Raw genomic sequence first — 16,121 nt, 5'->3', positions numbered from 1 at the left:
GCCATCCCTAGAATTGAGTACCGAGGGGTCAAAGTGGGCGTGGCCTATGGGACCCAATGTGACCCAACTCTAGATTCACCACTTACACTAATGTGAACAACTTTAAATTTACAGGGTAGATGGACAATGGGCCATGGATCACACCTACCAAAAATTACACATGTGGACCACTAGGTGGCGCTATAATGGTTTTTTGTCATTAACTCCCACAATACACATCGCTTATTAGAAATTCTTACATCCACGTGTTCCTTGAATCAAGCTGAATTACCTAATATAGGCCACGCCCATTTCCGCGCAAAAGTTTTATTGCAATATCGCGCAATGTGCAAAACCAACTTTTTCGAACTCGTCCTGGGCCGTGCGACCGATCTGCACGAAACCTGGTAGTTAGCTGTCATGGACCTGACAAAAAGTTATGGAAAGAATTTTGCTACGTTAAAGTATGCCAATTTGACAACCAAAACAAATTTTCCTAGCTAGCTACCACACACGTATCATATATCTCGGTTAAATTTAATGTTATCAGCAAACAACTTGAGATCCTTGTTCAATATTCCACTGCGATGCTCTGTACCACACTTGGCAAAGATCGGCCTTTAGGGGGCGCTATAATCAACGTTTATTTGTTTCGCTCAATAACTCAATGCATTTCCATGGGAAATTTGCAATTTCAATATCTCTGCCACAGTAAAAGCAATCAACACAAAACTTGTGATGCTCATTCGGCATGCCACTCCGAGGCACTGTACCAAATTTGGCGAATATCGGCCATTAGGGGGCGCTATAATCAAAATATAAGTGTTTTGCCCTGTTAATCAATGTTAATGGAATATTTGCAATGGGAATGTATCAAAGACCTTGCAGCTCACACGTCTCAATATTTACTGATGTTTACCTCCTACGGCAGTGGTCGGGAACCTTTTTGACTAAGAGAGCCATGAAAGCAAATAATTTGGAAATTTATTTCAGTGAGAGCCATATAATATATTTTAAAAGTGAATTCAACTAAATGTCAGTATAATAAGCCTCTGAATTTATTCTTTTAAATAATGTTGTTATAACACTCACCATTAATGCGACTTCTGGTGCTGCATGTATTTGCTGATGTCTTTGTAGTCGGGTTGGTACTTGGTGAGGTTAAGCTTCATGCAAGCGTTGAGGCTTTCATCCGTTAAACGTGATCGTAGGTTGGACTTGATGTTTTTAAGATGTGAGAATGACTGCTCACATGCATACGTAGATCCAAACATGGTCAATACAGCAATACTCTGCCGCTGCAGTGTGTGGTATGTGACAGGAAGGCGTTCAAGTTTTGAGAATCAGCTGGTCTTCGGGTTGGAGTTTTTTCATTTCTGTCCACATGTGCTGCTCGCCAACTCCGCTTTCTGTCGGGTGATTCTTTCCAAATCTTCATTCAGTGACTTGAACTTATTCACCCACATGTCCTGAGGCCTTCAGGTCAGCCACTTCTGCTTCAAAATCTCTGATGGAGACACCAGGGATGTAATTCAGGTTGGCTGTGTTCAGTGAACACTCGTTTGGATGGGTGATGAACTTAAAAAGACGAGTGTGCTCACGAAATTCTCCAAAGCGTGCTTTGAAGGACTGTAGGAGACTGGATGTGCAGCCAGCTAGCTGGTGGAGATCAAGGTTTTGAATGGGCTCACTTGCTGTGCATGCATCTTTAAATTGGCTCAGTTTTTCAAAATGTAGTAAACGACCTGTTTCAAGATCCGTGATGAAAAGCTCCAGCTTGTTTTCAAAAGCAAATATAGCTTGTTGAAGGGATAACACTGTATTTCCAATGCCTTGCATTTTCACGTTGAGCTGGTTCAGATGTTCAGTCAGATCTACGAGATAGTAAAACTTGAGGAGCCACTCGGTGTCGGCTAGCTCAGGATGCCCGACGCCTTTCATTTCAAGGAAAGTCCGGATTTCGTTCAGGCAAGCCGCAAAACGGCTAAGCACCTTCCCTCTTGACAACCAACGCACATTGCTGTGCAAAAGCAGACCAGGATAGTTATTTACAACTTCATCCAGCAGTGTTTTAAACTGGCGATCATTTAAGGGTCGGGCAACAATAAAGTTGATCACACGAATGATCAGCGATCACTTCGCCAAACTGCCTGTCACATCAGAGAGCACAAAGTGCCTCCTGGTGTATAATGCAATGGAAACTTAGGATGGGTCTATTTTCATGTTCACGGAGAAGCGCCACAAATCCTTTGTTTTTCCCCACCATACACGGAGCACCATCAGTACACACTGAGAGAAGTTTATCCATAGGTAGACTTTTTTCTTGAGCAAACTCCATGAAAGACTTGAATAAATCCTCACCTCTTGTGGACCCTTTTAATGGCAGAACAGCAAGACTTTCTTCGCGCAGTGTGTCACCAACAGCATATCTTGCAATCACGCTGAACTGCGACAAATGGCTCACGTCTGTTGATTCATCCAAAGCCAGAGAAAAGAACGGCGCTGCATTTATGTCCTTACCCTGCGTTTCCTCCACTTTGTTTTGCCATACGATGGGTACGATCATGAACAGTTCTTGCCGACAGAGGCATGTCTTGTATCCATTTGATTATCTTGTCTTTGTTCGGAAGATCATCAAAAGTTCATTGGCTACATCCAGCATGAACGTTTTAGCATACTCGCCATCTGTGAATGGTTTTCCGTTCCTCACTATTGCTAAAGAACCAGCAAAGCTAGCCGAATTATAGTCACCTTGCCGGGTCCATACGCGGAGTTGCTGCTGGCTAGCTTGCACCCTGCTCAGAAGCTCTTGGCACGCTTTCTTTCTGCTGTCTCCCGCAGGGTATTTTGATGCAAAGGTAGCGTGGCGCGTGTCGAAGTGCCGCTTTACATTCGACTGTTTCAACGATGTAATTTTGTCATTGCAAATTAGACACACCGCAGAACCCGCTCTCTCCACAAAGGCGAATTCTTCGGTCCATTTGTCCTGAAGTATACGATGACAATTCGTCTTTTTTTCTTTTCGCCATCTTCTTCATCGAAGGGTTAGCTTTGAGCTAATGACCGAGCAGACGCAGTCTCAGACTGATTCAAAAGGGGGCGTTTACCTGTTTTACCCAGCAACGGCAAACGTAGGCCAGTATCATCCAATTAAAATAATGGACAATTGCTCCTGCAGCCCTGAACAGGACATGCGCAGTGAAAAATCGATGGATGGATTAAAACAAGTGAGAATATTTTGTTTTATCTGCGAGCCATATGCAATCATCAAAAGAGCCACATCTGGCTCGCGAGCCATAGGTTCCCGACCCCTGTCCTACGGTTACGTTTTGGTTTTCGCTTTTGCTTTTTCTACAATCTTCACAGTGGACAAAATGTAACTCTTTTTTCCCACTTTTTCAATCCAAAATCAACACCATTCATATACCCTGATACCGTGCAATTAAACATTGCAGTTGGTGCTAAGTGGAGAGTCTGTCATAGTGTGATTGGTTATGTCGGTGGCATTGATTCTTAATTTCCCACGAAGTTGATCGCGGTCACGTGTCAGTTAAACTTCTCATCTCCAATCCTATCTGTATTTGTGAGAAGTGGCTCTGTCCTGAGTTGAAAGCCTACTTTACGGCTTTATTATCGAGTTAATAGCTGCGTGTGCTCGTGTCTGCCGCTGTCCATTTCCTAAGGTTCTGAAATGCAAACAACTTTTGACTACTTTATTTTTTTTAAACGACGTGCGCCTGTGAGCACCCTCGGAGGAAAACATCAATTGGCGCCTATGACACCATTTACAACAACCTGACCACCCCCCCTGCTATTTCAACCACCACACCTGCCTACCCCCTTCCACCCTCTCAGTCACTCTCTCATTTCTCTCTGCTGTCCCCTGTGGTCAGGGGGGTTAAGAAGTTTGTTTATAGTAGAGAATTGTTAAAGGTAGTCTGTATATGCATGGAGATGAACTGTTAACCGCTACATTTGCAACAGCAACAGCTACATTTGCAACAGCAAAGTTTGATTGTGCATCAAACCTCTCGATATTTACCAAGTCCAGCATTGGCGCAGCTTCCAAGGTCATCGGGGGCGACTGGCGCGGCTCCCCGGGGCGTCAGGGACGACTGGCATCGGAGGCGACTGGCATTGGAGGCTTGGGCCCCGTCATAACTGCTTGCAGTTCTAGTTAATTATTATTATTACAAACAACTCACAGATAATTCTCCACAAGATCTACTAGACCTATGCTGCACACACTGCAATCCAAAACTTGCGTCCACAGTTGAGACTTGACAAGAGATTTGATCTGACCACTCAAGCTCAGAAAATTTGAATGAAGTTGAATGTTGGTTAACTTTCCCAGTCGCCAAGTTGCCGGCCGCTAAGTAGCTGGCCACTTTCTTGCTCACTGTCACCCATAGTCGTCTGGCGCTCATTGAAATGAATGAAGGTTTGTAGCTGACTGTAGCTGGCGGTGTGAATGCAGGGTAATACAGGTGAAGTAGCTTATTTACCACTTTTGTTTTTTCTAGTTGCAGGAATGAGGAATCCTCTGGCCTGTTTGATGTTAGGGATCAGATAGAGGAGCTGCTGGAAGCCTCTCGAGGCCTAGAAGATGTGACCAGACACATCAAAGAGATTGCAGCCACATCAAGGGTCAGACCCGTGAATTGAAGGAGGCTTTCGCCTGTTTGGTTTGCAAAGGTATAGTTTGACTTGAAAGTATTTCTGTAGGTTACATATTTAAAAAAAAGTTAACATTTTTGATAAGTTCACAAGACCCTCGAAGAGTTACTTATGACATGTTCTGGCCGACACCCTGAAGCGAAGCTTATGCTGGGTTTACACTACACGATTTTAGCCCAGTTTTCAGCTCGCCAAGTTTTTCAGAGGGGAATCACAGCTCACTCATGTGACCGATCGTGTAGTGTAAACTGCTTACAACTGGATATCAGTGTTGCCAACTCTTTTCTAATGAAAGTGGCTAGCACCAGCTCCAAAAGTCGCTAGATGATGTCATACACTCATTTGCATATTTTTGACATCATTATGCAATCATTTGTATAAAGCCTAGTGGTTGTGTCAGCAAGGTAGATAGAAAGAAATAGAACTCTTTAGCCAAATAATCACAAATGCAATACAGGAATTTATTTTTACCATATAATTATTACTTAGTTAGCCTATCTTTGAATTAAAAAAAATTAAATTCTACAAAGGGAGAGAAAAAGATCGATAAAGAATTCTCAAAGAAGGCTGGCTTGCCCAGGTCCAGGCCAGCTCAGCGGCATCTTTCTCCCGTCGCGTCCCGCTGTCTCTCCTACTTACATCTGCCCCGGCACACCTGTCCTCCTCCCCTTCTAACTGCCTGTGCGCAGTGCTGCTGCACATTAGGAGAGAGGGGAGAGGCTGCTCCGCCGCTCCTCAGTCACAGAACAGAATACTGTTTTGGCGGCTACAGGAGAGAAATACCTTGCGTGCTATCTGGACAATACGGACGACTTTTCTACAGAAAGACAGATTTGTCGCTAGTCGCTTTTTTGAAAAAGTCGCTAAAGGGGTCTGAAAAGTTGCTAAATCTAGCGAAAAAGTCGCTAAATTGGCAACATTGCTGGATGTTTAGCATGTTTAATATCTGGACCTGTCAGAGTCCAAATCCTGTGTTATGACTGACAATGACAGCAGCAATGTCCTACAGCTAATGAGGGTGCGAGACAAGGGCGCGATGGAAACAAATTGGAGGAGTAATTGCATTACGCATGCCCGGATTATCCATAAGGGCACTTGAGCCAGTGCCCAGGGGCACCAACCATTCACAACCATTGGGGAGGCACTATATGACCCAAGCTTTAACAATATTTTCCGTAAATTGTTATATTATTCACTTTAAATTGTTGAAAGACCATACATTACACGTTAATGAACACTAATTTCACAACAATAATAATAATAATAATAATAATAATAATAATAACAATAATAACAAATTATAAATAAATCAATATTACATGACCACTACTACTCCCCCTCCCCAATCTGTCAGAGTTGAGTTGGTCCACAAGTACACGCAAATGTATCATTTGGGGGATTGGGGGGTTTAACAATAATCAAAAGTGGCCAGTTTAACCCCCCAAAATTTTTGTCATAATGATGAATGTAAAATATGAACTACTATAAAAAAATAAGTGGTTGTCTTTCCTGATTCAATGTAATTGGCAAGCAAAGAAAAACATTTTTCACACAAACCCCCCACCTCTGGCTGACACTTGGTTGTGCCCAACCGTTCAACGTGTCTTTCAAGCACATAGCAAGGCCATCACGGCGCTCTGTGAGTTTATTCAGTAAGCAGAGAAGTGTAAAAGACCGGTCCACAGTCTGCGCTTCTTTTCCTAGAACTCGTATTTCTTTCAGAGGACTTTGTGCAATAAATCCATATTCTTAGATCTAATATTGATAGTCTTTTGTGCATTTTTGGTTCTTTTATTGTCGTTAGCTGTGATGCTAAAGCAATTTTAGCTTTCCCATGATGCTTTTGAAAGTTTTTGACAAATCAATTGCTTTCAGGGCCCGTGAAATAAAGTCGGAAAAATACATATTTGACCAACCCACAATGCTGCAATATATACACTCACCTAAAGGATTATTAGGAACACCCTACTAATGCCGTGTTTGACCCCCTTTTGCCTTCAGAACTGCCTTAATTCTTCGTGGCATTGATTCAACAAGGTGCTGGAAGCATTCTTTAGAAATGTTGGCCCATATTGAGAGGATAGCATCTTGCAGTTGATGGAGATTTGTGGGATGCACATCCAGGGCACAAAGCTCCCGTTCCACTAAATCCCAAAGATGTTCTATTGGGTTGAGATCTGGTGATTGCGGGCGCCATTTCAGTACAGTGAACTCATTGTCATGTTCAAGAAACCAATTTGAAATGATGTGAGCTTTGTGACATGGTGCGTTATCCTGCTGGAAGTAGCCATCAGAGGATGGTACATGGTGGTGATAAAGGGATGGACATGGTCAGAAACAATGCTGAGGTAGGCTGTGGCATTTAAACCATGCCCAATTGGTACTAAGGAGCCTAAAGTGTGCCAAGAAAACATCCCCCACACCATTACACCCCCACCACCAGCCTGCAAAGTGGTAACAAGGCATGACGGATCCATGTTCTCATTCTGTTTAAGCCAAATTCTGACTCTACCATCTGAATGTCTCAACAGAAATCAAGACTCATCAGACCAGACAACATTTTTCCAGTCTTCAACTGTCCAATTTTGGTGAGCTTGTGCAAATTGTAGCCTCATGTTCCTATTTTTAGTGGAGATGAGTGGCCCCGGTGGGGTCTTCTGCTGGTGTAGCCCATCCGCCTCAAGGTTGTGCGTGTTGTGGCTTCACAAATACTTTGCTGCATACCTCGGTTGTAACAAGTGGTTATTTGAGTCAAAGTTGATCTTCTATCAGCTGGAATCAGTCGGCCCATTCTCCTCTGACCTCTAGCATCAACAAGGCATTTTGACCCCCCAGGACTGCAGCATCCTGGATGTTTTTACTTTTTCAGACCATTCTTTGTAAACCCTAGAAATGGTTGTGCGTGAAAATCCCAGTAACTGAGCAGATTGTGAAATACTCAGACCAGTCCGTCTGGCACCAACAACCATGCCACGCTCAAAGTTGCTTAGATCACCTTTCTTTCCCATTCTGACATTCAGTTTGGAGTTCAGGAGATTGTCTAGACCTGGACCACACCTCTAAATGCATTGAAGCAGCTGCAATGTGATTGGTTGATTAGATAATTGCATTAACGAGAAATCTTACAGGTGTTTCTAATAATCTTTAAGGTGAGTATATATATATATATATCGCAATTTCTCTGTAGGAAAGACCAACATTCTTAAAGTGATGGTTTAGAGTAATTTCACCCTAGGATCCTTTGCACCATGACCTCGAGCCAAACACCCCCCCAGAAGCTTTTTTCACCTGGGTTGAACATTAGACGAGTTAGCGTTATCAGCTGAATAACTTAGTGCAGGCGCTAAGCGGATCCAAGAGTGTATCTTGTACATTACCCCACTAATAATGCCGAAATGATACCAAACTAGTACATATAGATTTACATTACTCATAAAACAATGGATTGGAAAGTTTGTAAGTACACCAGAAGTATGTAAATAACACTTGCCTGTTGGCTTCTGCTCTCTGCTGTTGTTGTTGCTGCTGTAAGACAAGAGCTTAGGGACCGTCTACAAATTACAACACCGAAAAGTTAATTTAACTTATTTTTTAAAGTAAGTGCTGTAGTATAACTAGCAGGAGACAAGTTATAATTCAGGTAAGTTTGGAGACATTACCTTATTTAATCATTAAATTAATAAATATTTTTGTTGTATCTCTTTTCGGTGTTGTAATTTGTAGATGGCCCTAAGCACTCAGTAGCAACAGTAGCAGCAGAGAGCAGAAGCCAACAGCCAAGTGTTATTTACATAAACTCCTGGTGTACTTACAAACTTTCCAATCCATCGTTTTATGAGTACATAACCTATGTGTACTAGTGTAGAAATTTGGTATCATTTCGGGCATTATTAGTGGGGTAATGTAAAAGATACACTCTTGGATCCGTTAGCGCCTTCGCTAAGCTATTCAGCTGATAACGCTAACTCGTCTAATGTTCAACCCAGGTGGAAAAAGCTTCTGGGGGGGTGTTTGGCTGGAGGTCATGGTGCAAAGGATCCTAGGGTGAAATTACTCTGAACCATCACTTTAAGAATGTTGGTCTTTCCTACAGAGAAATTGCGAAGAAAGTCAAGGTGTCAGTGAGTACAGTATTCTTCACCATCAAAAGGCACTTAGAAACTGGGGGAAACTCTGACAGGAAGAGGTCTGGCAGACCCAAAGCCACAACAGAATCAGAAGACAAGTTTCTGAGAGTCAACAGCTTCAAGCACAGCTTAATAGTGGTCGTAATAAGCAAGTCTCAGTTTCAACTGGAAAGAGAAGACTTGGAGCTGCAGGTTTGATAGGTCCAGTTGCAGCAAGTAAGCCATTGCTAAGACGTCAGAATAAGAAAAAGAGGCTTGCCTGGGCCAAGAAACATCGTCAATGCACTACTGAAGACTGGAAGAAGGTAGTATGGACTGATAGCCTGGGTAAACCCTGACGAACTTCCGGCAAATTTGAGATTTGCTCTGCAAGTCAGTCTGGCGAAGAGCCCATTCAAACCCATTTCCAATGTCCTAAAAATTGAGGCACCAATCACAACCGCTGAGGCGGGCTTTACACCAATCACAACCGCTGAGGCGGCCCGCCAATCACAACCGCTGAGGCGGGCTTTACACCAATCACAACCGCTGAGGCGGGCTTTACGCGACGAGGATAGCGCAGCGACGGAGAGCAGCTTTTTGTTTACATTCAACATGACGGCTACCGAAGCCGTGCTTCACGTGCTCGGCAACCCGCAGGTCAGTCTGACATATGCCGATTCCATGCAGGTCAATACTCCAATTAACTGACGACATAAGTTATACGAGTTACAGTTCTCTTCTCAAGGACGCACGCACACACGGACTCTGTCTCTTTTTCCTTTCTCTCATCTTCTCTGCCGTGTGTGTGTGTGTGTGTGTGTGTGTGTTGTTGTTTGTGTGTGTGTGTGTGTGTGTGTGTGTGTGTGTGTGTGTGTGTGTGCGTACCCGCTTGCGCCCGCGCTATTCTTGCACAGGGAACCTCGTGAATGAACCTGCAACATGTCAGCTGTTTGGAAATTCTTCAGCGTGTGTGCAGAAGATAACAAGTTTGCAATATGCAACACCTGCAAGGAGACAGTAGGGCGTGGAGGGACTACACCAAAAACCAGAACCGATTTTTTTTTTGTTGGATATTGGATGTGAAAAGCGTCACCCGGACAGTTGGTCTGATTGGTTGAAGGACTATCCAATTGCGCCCAGAGGCATTTGAGTGGCATCCGTTGGTGACGCCCCTTTGGAAATGAACTGTCAATGAAGCTTTCCCAGACCCACTCTCAGTTACAACTGAGAAGGGTCTGGTGTCAGCCAGGCTAATGGACTGATGAATCAAAATTTTAAATCTTCGGTTCATCACGCAAGATTTTTGTACGCCGTCGAGTAGGCGAAAGGATGGTTCCTCAGTGTGTGACATCAAATGTCAAACATGGAGGAGGAAGCGTGATGGTCTGGGGCTATTTGCTGGATCCAGGGTCGGTGATTTGTACAGAGTGAAAGGCACCCTGAACCAAAACGGCTACCACAGCATTTTGCAGCGCCATGCAGTACCCTCTGGTATGCGCCTAGTTGGTCAGGGGTTCATCCTACAGCAAGATAATAGCCGCTTTCCGACCAAGTAGTTACAGGAACGTAGTTATAGGAAAAGTCCACTTCTAAGCAGTTCTACTAACTACTCTCCCCCCAAACCGTTTTTCCCATTTGCATTCGCACTGGCCAAGTGGCCATAGGGACTATAGGGTAAGAGAGTGTTAGCAGAGTACCTCACACAGACAACAGGGAATACTTCCACATATCAGCCAGTCTCTGTCTCACTGGCGTACTTTATTCAAAGCACACATGTGTATTCATTTAGTCACTGATTAGACATTGATTGGGTCACATGACATACACATCTCAATATGATTGGTTGGCTCGAAAATAAAGATTAAACAAATCAAATGTGAGCACAATACTAATAAATCTCAACACCCCCACTTGCTCTCACATTTCTATTTCATCGTTTCTGTACAAGTACAAAATTCATACGCCAAACATAAATGAGTTTAATTTCCTTAACTTTAACTTCGTTGCTGGTTTTGTTAATACATCAGCAACCATCCCATCAGTTGGACAGTAGTTCAGACTCATTCTGCCCTCCTTGATCACAGATCTCACAAAATTATATTTGATGTCCACATGTTTGCACCTCTGTCGATACACAGGATTCTTTGCTAAAGCTATAGCACCCTGATTATCTTCATACACTCTGGATTCATATTTCTGACCATCAATGTCTTCTAACAATTGCTGTAGAAATAAACACTCCTGTACAGTTGCGGCTAATGCCATATACTCAGCCTCACAAGTTGACGGTGCAACAGTAGGCTGTCTCTTGGTCTTCCATGAGATTAATGGACCGTTCTTGTTTAGGCTGATGCAGTAACCTGTAGTGCTTCGTCTATCAGTTACGTCTGCTGCCCAATTCGCATCACTGTATGCATGTATCAAGTTCTCATTTTCACCTTTTCTGTAACACAGTTCTTTGTCTTGTGTCCCTTTTAAGTATCTCAAAACATGCTTGACAGTATTCCACTGTTCTATGGTTGGCCTAGTAAAATACTGTGACAGTTTACTTACAACAAAACTTAGGTCTGGTCTTGTGCATGTTGCCAGATAGATTAAGCTACCTACTACTTCCCTGTACTTCCTTACATCACTCATTTCTTCAGCATCATCAGAATAGTTTAGTTTCTGTTCACAGGGAGTAGCTCTGGACTTACAATTTTGCATGTCGAATCTGTCAAGTATTTTCTCAATATACTTATGTTGCGACATTTTAACACAACCAAAATCTTGCTCATAATCAATACCAAGAAAATGTGTTAATTTTCCTAAGTCCTTCATTCTAAATTTTGCACTGAGCATCTCTTTTACGCGATTAAGCATATACATATTGTTGGCTGCAATAATCACATTATCAACCCATATGATTATGAAAACTTTCCCATTTTCTGTGACCTTTGTGTAAAAACAATGATCAGCTGGATTCTGAACAAACTTGCTCTCACACAAATAATCATGCAACATCCGGTTCCAGTTCCTACCCGACTGTTTCAGTCCATATAGTGATTTTTCCAGTTTATACACCAGCTTTGACTTATCTTGAGATTTTACCTCGTAACCCTCTGGCTGTTTCATATAGATGTCACATTCGATTGGCGCATGCAAGTATGCCGTCTTTACATCCATCTGACGCACAACCAAATCTTCTTGTGCAGCTTTCTGTATCAACACTCTGATACTCGTCATACTGGCCGTTGGAGAAAAAGTCTCGTCATAGTTAACGCCTCTCTCTTGACTATAACCTTTAGCAACATATCGTGCTTTGTACTTATCTGATCCATCACTATCTTTCTTAATAGCGTAGACCCATTTACCCCCCACTAATTCTTTACCTTCAGGTAGACTGGTCAGGGTAAAAGTTACACTTTCCTTTAATGACTTCATCTCTTCGTCCATAGCCTTAACCCATTCATCTGCATTCACTGACGTTACAGCTTCTCTGTATGTTTGTGGTACATTGCAAACCAGTCTGTAACAATAATCAATGTCAGCTACGTCACCTTCAGAACCACAAACATAATCGCTTAAATAACCTGGCCTTTTCCTCTCTCTGGCAGGATATCTGCTTTCCTCAGGTTCATCTATTTGTGCTGGGTTTTCGCACACATCTGGCTCCCCCTTCACAGGAACTGTGACCTGTTCCTGGGGGCTTTGCAGGTTAACTCCAGGACCTTTTTCTGATTCTCTACGACTATCCTTGACCCTAAAATCGTCACAATCATCATCAATTGGTATCTTGTCTACCTCAGTACTCATTTCAGGAAAAAACTCAACCAGTCTGCGTTTCTGTATTTTTCTGGTATCAGGATAGTAGATCATGTATGCTGGACTATTCCTGTCATATCCAACAAAGATGCCTCTTTCACACCTTGAGTCTAGCTTACCTTTATCATGTTGATAAGCATAACATGAAATACCAAACTTCTGCAATCTAGAAATGTTCGGTTGCCTGCCTGTTAACATGAAGTAAGCTGTTTGCTTAGTGCGATTATTAAAACATCTGTTTCTCACTACAGCGGCTGTATGCACTGCATATGGCCACAACGTTTTAGGTAACCCACTCTCAATTAACATGCACCTAGCCATGTCGAATAAGGTTCTCCAACTTCGTTCGGCAGTGCCATTTTGGTGTGGAGAGTACGGTGCGGACGTCTCATGTCTTATGCCCTTTCTACTCAGTAATCCTTGATACTCCTTTCCTGTGAACTCTGTCCCGTTGTCAGACCTGATGCACTTTACACTACCATACACTCTTAAAAATACTGGGTTATTTTATTAACCCAACCACTGGGTTGAGGCTGTTTAACCCTGTATTATGTATATTCAACCCATATTGGGTTACTTTCAGTAACCCAGTAGTTGGGTTAATGGTTTTGGACTGTGCCTGGATCTAAATAACCCAACCAATGATCATTTTAACCCAGTGGTTGGGTTACATTCAAGTTTGGGTTCTCCTCCAACGGTCTTTTTCTTTTCCTCCGACGAGGCGGGAGACCACTCATGGAAAAGCTGAAGGTTTGTCATTTCTCATTTTTTAGAAAACTACCTCTGTCTTCGACAGAAACACGAGCTTGCTAGTTGTTAGTTATAATATATATAATAATAATCATAATCATTATTTCCATAACGGGGCAGCCTGTAGAACTTTACTTTGCCGAAAGCAACCGTTCCTGCCCCTCTAACGGCTACCACTGATGCTAATTCAGCAAGCAGCTAGCAAGCTAGCAATGAGCCTATGCTTACTACAACATTGCTTCATTGCAGTCAAACAGCAGACTTTAGCTCCGGTTACTGGTTACTTACTTGATCTTGATTCATTGCCGGATAGGAGGAGCGTTTTAGCTCTGATAATCCAGTTAGCAACAGTGATTTCTAGCTAACTATGATTCATGCATGCTATAAGGCTAGCGCAAGTTCAAGTATGATAGCGCTAATGCTAGCTAGTAGGTTAATATTGTAGCATGATACCTAAGATTTAAATGGAGACTATTTCTAATTCTCTGAGGGAGTGACACATAAACAGTGCTTTTATAAACATTTGTGTGTGTGTCTGGGGCAAATCACGAGACAAATTCACTATGATATGAAGTATTATAACGTTTTAAAAAGATCGCTAATGCTAACCGCTAGCTAGCGCTAGCTAGCGCTAATTGCTGACTCATCCTGTAAGCTAGCTAGTAGCTAGTACAGCTAATAGCGAAGCATTGAAGGTGCATTGCATGCATTCTGTTGACAAAGTAATTTGTGTTTAGTGCAGTTAACATACTTTGATTGTAGAGATACCACATTGTGTTTTAAGTGATTATGAAAAGACCACTAGCTAGCTAGCTACATGGCACTAGATTACAGCAACTTCGTTATATTTTCACTAGACAGACAGACAGACTGCAAAATACACTTCCATACATTGATTGAACATTAACAGATCTTGTTCTTCTCCCCTATAGCGGTTGAATATGGAGGACTTTGTTAAACTAAAGTTAACAGAACGGCAACTTCTGGAGCTGATTGACACTTTTGCAGGTAAATATGTTATATTGTTGTACTATATGCCTATTATTAATATTATTGAATATGTCAACATTAAAAAAATTACCCTATGCTCATGCATCCCCAATGAAGTTGTATGCTACACAATACTCCATTTTGTTTAGAAGTACAACATCTTGACATGTAAGAGCATTATGTAAAAGAATCTAACACTCTATATGTGCCACTGAAGACCATGCCTCCCTAAACAGAATCCCATTTTGATTACCCATCACCTGTGGTCACCATTGTAGGTCCCTGAAATACCATTTCGATAGTGACAGAAATTCCACAACTATAGAAGGCAAACAATTGGCATGAGGTTTTATTAACCTTACCATGGCCACAGAATTTATAGTTTAGCTACCTCTTATTTTACCACTACACCTCTGTCTACCATTGTGCACAGCAATACTTTAAATGTAATTTTCTTATTACAAAATGTGCTCTCAATCTCTCACACACACACTTTCTCTATTTTCCTTTCTCTCACTTATCTTATTATTTTTGTTTTGATGATATATGATTTAATTAATTATTCTAAATCTCCCCCTCTCAGATTGCGCAGGACTTCGAGGTCCTTCATAAAGAGGCATCAGACTAAATGTTTGACCTGGAGGAGGTTCAGCGAGAAGCTTGTTCATGCGGCCCAGCGGGGGGGAGCTCCAGGTGCAGACCGAGTCTTTGTCTCAAGGTAGAAATTATAACATCAACATAACCCTAAGATTTGTATGGATTTGTGCATTTTTCGAGCCATAAGCTACTCTATGATAATAGATAAATAAACTATGGTAATACTTATGTCAAACTATTTTCTTTCTTTACAGGCTCCAAAGACTACGTTGCCCTGATGGTTCTGCCAAGCCTGATTCCACCTGCAGTCTTCAGGATGGGCCGAAAGACCCGTGAGGGACTACAGTGTCTGACGCCATGAAGGCCTTCATCGATCTTAAGCCTGTGAGTAGTCCTAGACTCACACAGCCCCTTGGATCTAGTGATGCAGGCCTTTTAATGTAAAATCTGTTAGAAAACATTAGCTGTCAGCTGGTCAGAGTCTTTTTCATTCAAGTACTTTTTTATGGAATATTATATATTATTCAGGTCGGATGGTGGATACCTTCAGGCAGCAGACCAGACCATACCCCTACACCCTGGTGTTGGGAGGCGAGGACTGCTGCTCACAGCCATTCACCGTTCTCAGTGGGCCGGCCCTGGAGCACGACAGCGTTGTCCAAGCTGTACATGTTTGTTTCAAATGTTTACTTGTGTTTGATATCAATTTCCCAAAGCAGTGTTTCTCTGCTTGGCTGTTCCTCAAGAAAGGGCTGTCTATGGAATGGGGGAAGGGGTGATTGGGGGGAGTAATGGGGCCCCATGCGTTGTGTTTTTTTGGAAATGCTCATGCATAAAATAGCTCTCTCTATTTCTAATATTTAGGAGGAATGTAAGGAGGGAATGAATTATTGTTAATAATTGTTGCTTGGTATTAGTCCAGTTATTTGATACACATTTTGAAATGAGGTAGGGGTAATGTAGGCCCCATGCGTTTCTTCTTTGGAAACGCTCATGTGATAAGGGAATTGGGCTTGTTATTGTTATTCCACTTTTTCTCTTTAAATGAGTAAATTAATATTGTTCAATAAAATCAGTGACATTAATGAAGTGTATGCATTGTCTATTATTATTATTAAAAATATAGGGATTTTATAGATTAAAGAATAACTAAATGAATGGGTCAAATATCAACCCAACAAGGGGGTCAATTTAACCCAATATTTGGGTTGGTGG

General features: G+C 42.2%; 1 long non-coding RNA gene across 1 annotated transcript; it reads left to right on the top strand.

Moving 5' to 3' along the window:
- The first annotated feature begins 13,997 nt into the window (after window positions 1-13,997).
- Window positions 13,998-15,227, top strand: LOC120573382. The gene is made up of 3 exons (XR_005641701.1): window positions 13,998-14,327; window positions 14,893-15,027; window positions 15,161-15,227. It is a non-coding gene; the product is annotated as an uncharacterized LOC120573382 (long non-coding RNA).
- The last annotated feature ends 894 nt before the right edge of the window (window positions 15,228-16,121 follow it).

Source organism: Perca fluviatilis, chromosome 14, assembly GCF_010015445.1.
Source record: "Perca fluviatilis chromosome 14, GENO_Pfluv_1.0, whole genome shotgun sequence".
Classification (NCBI taxonomy): domain Eukaryota; kingdom Metazoa; phylum Chordata; class Actinopteri; order Perciformes; family Percidae; genus Perca; species Perca fluviatilis.
This window is presented reverse-complemented; position numbering and strand designations above follow the sequence as displayed.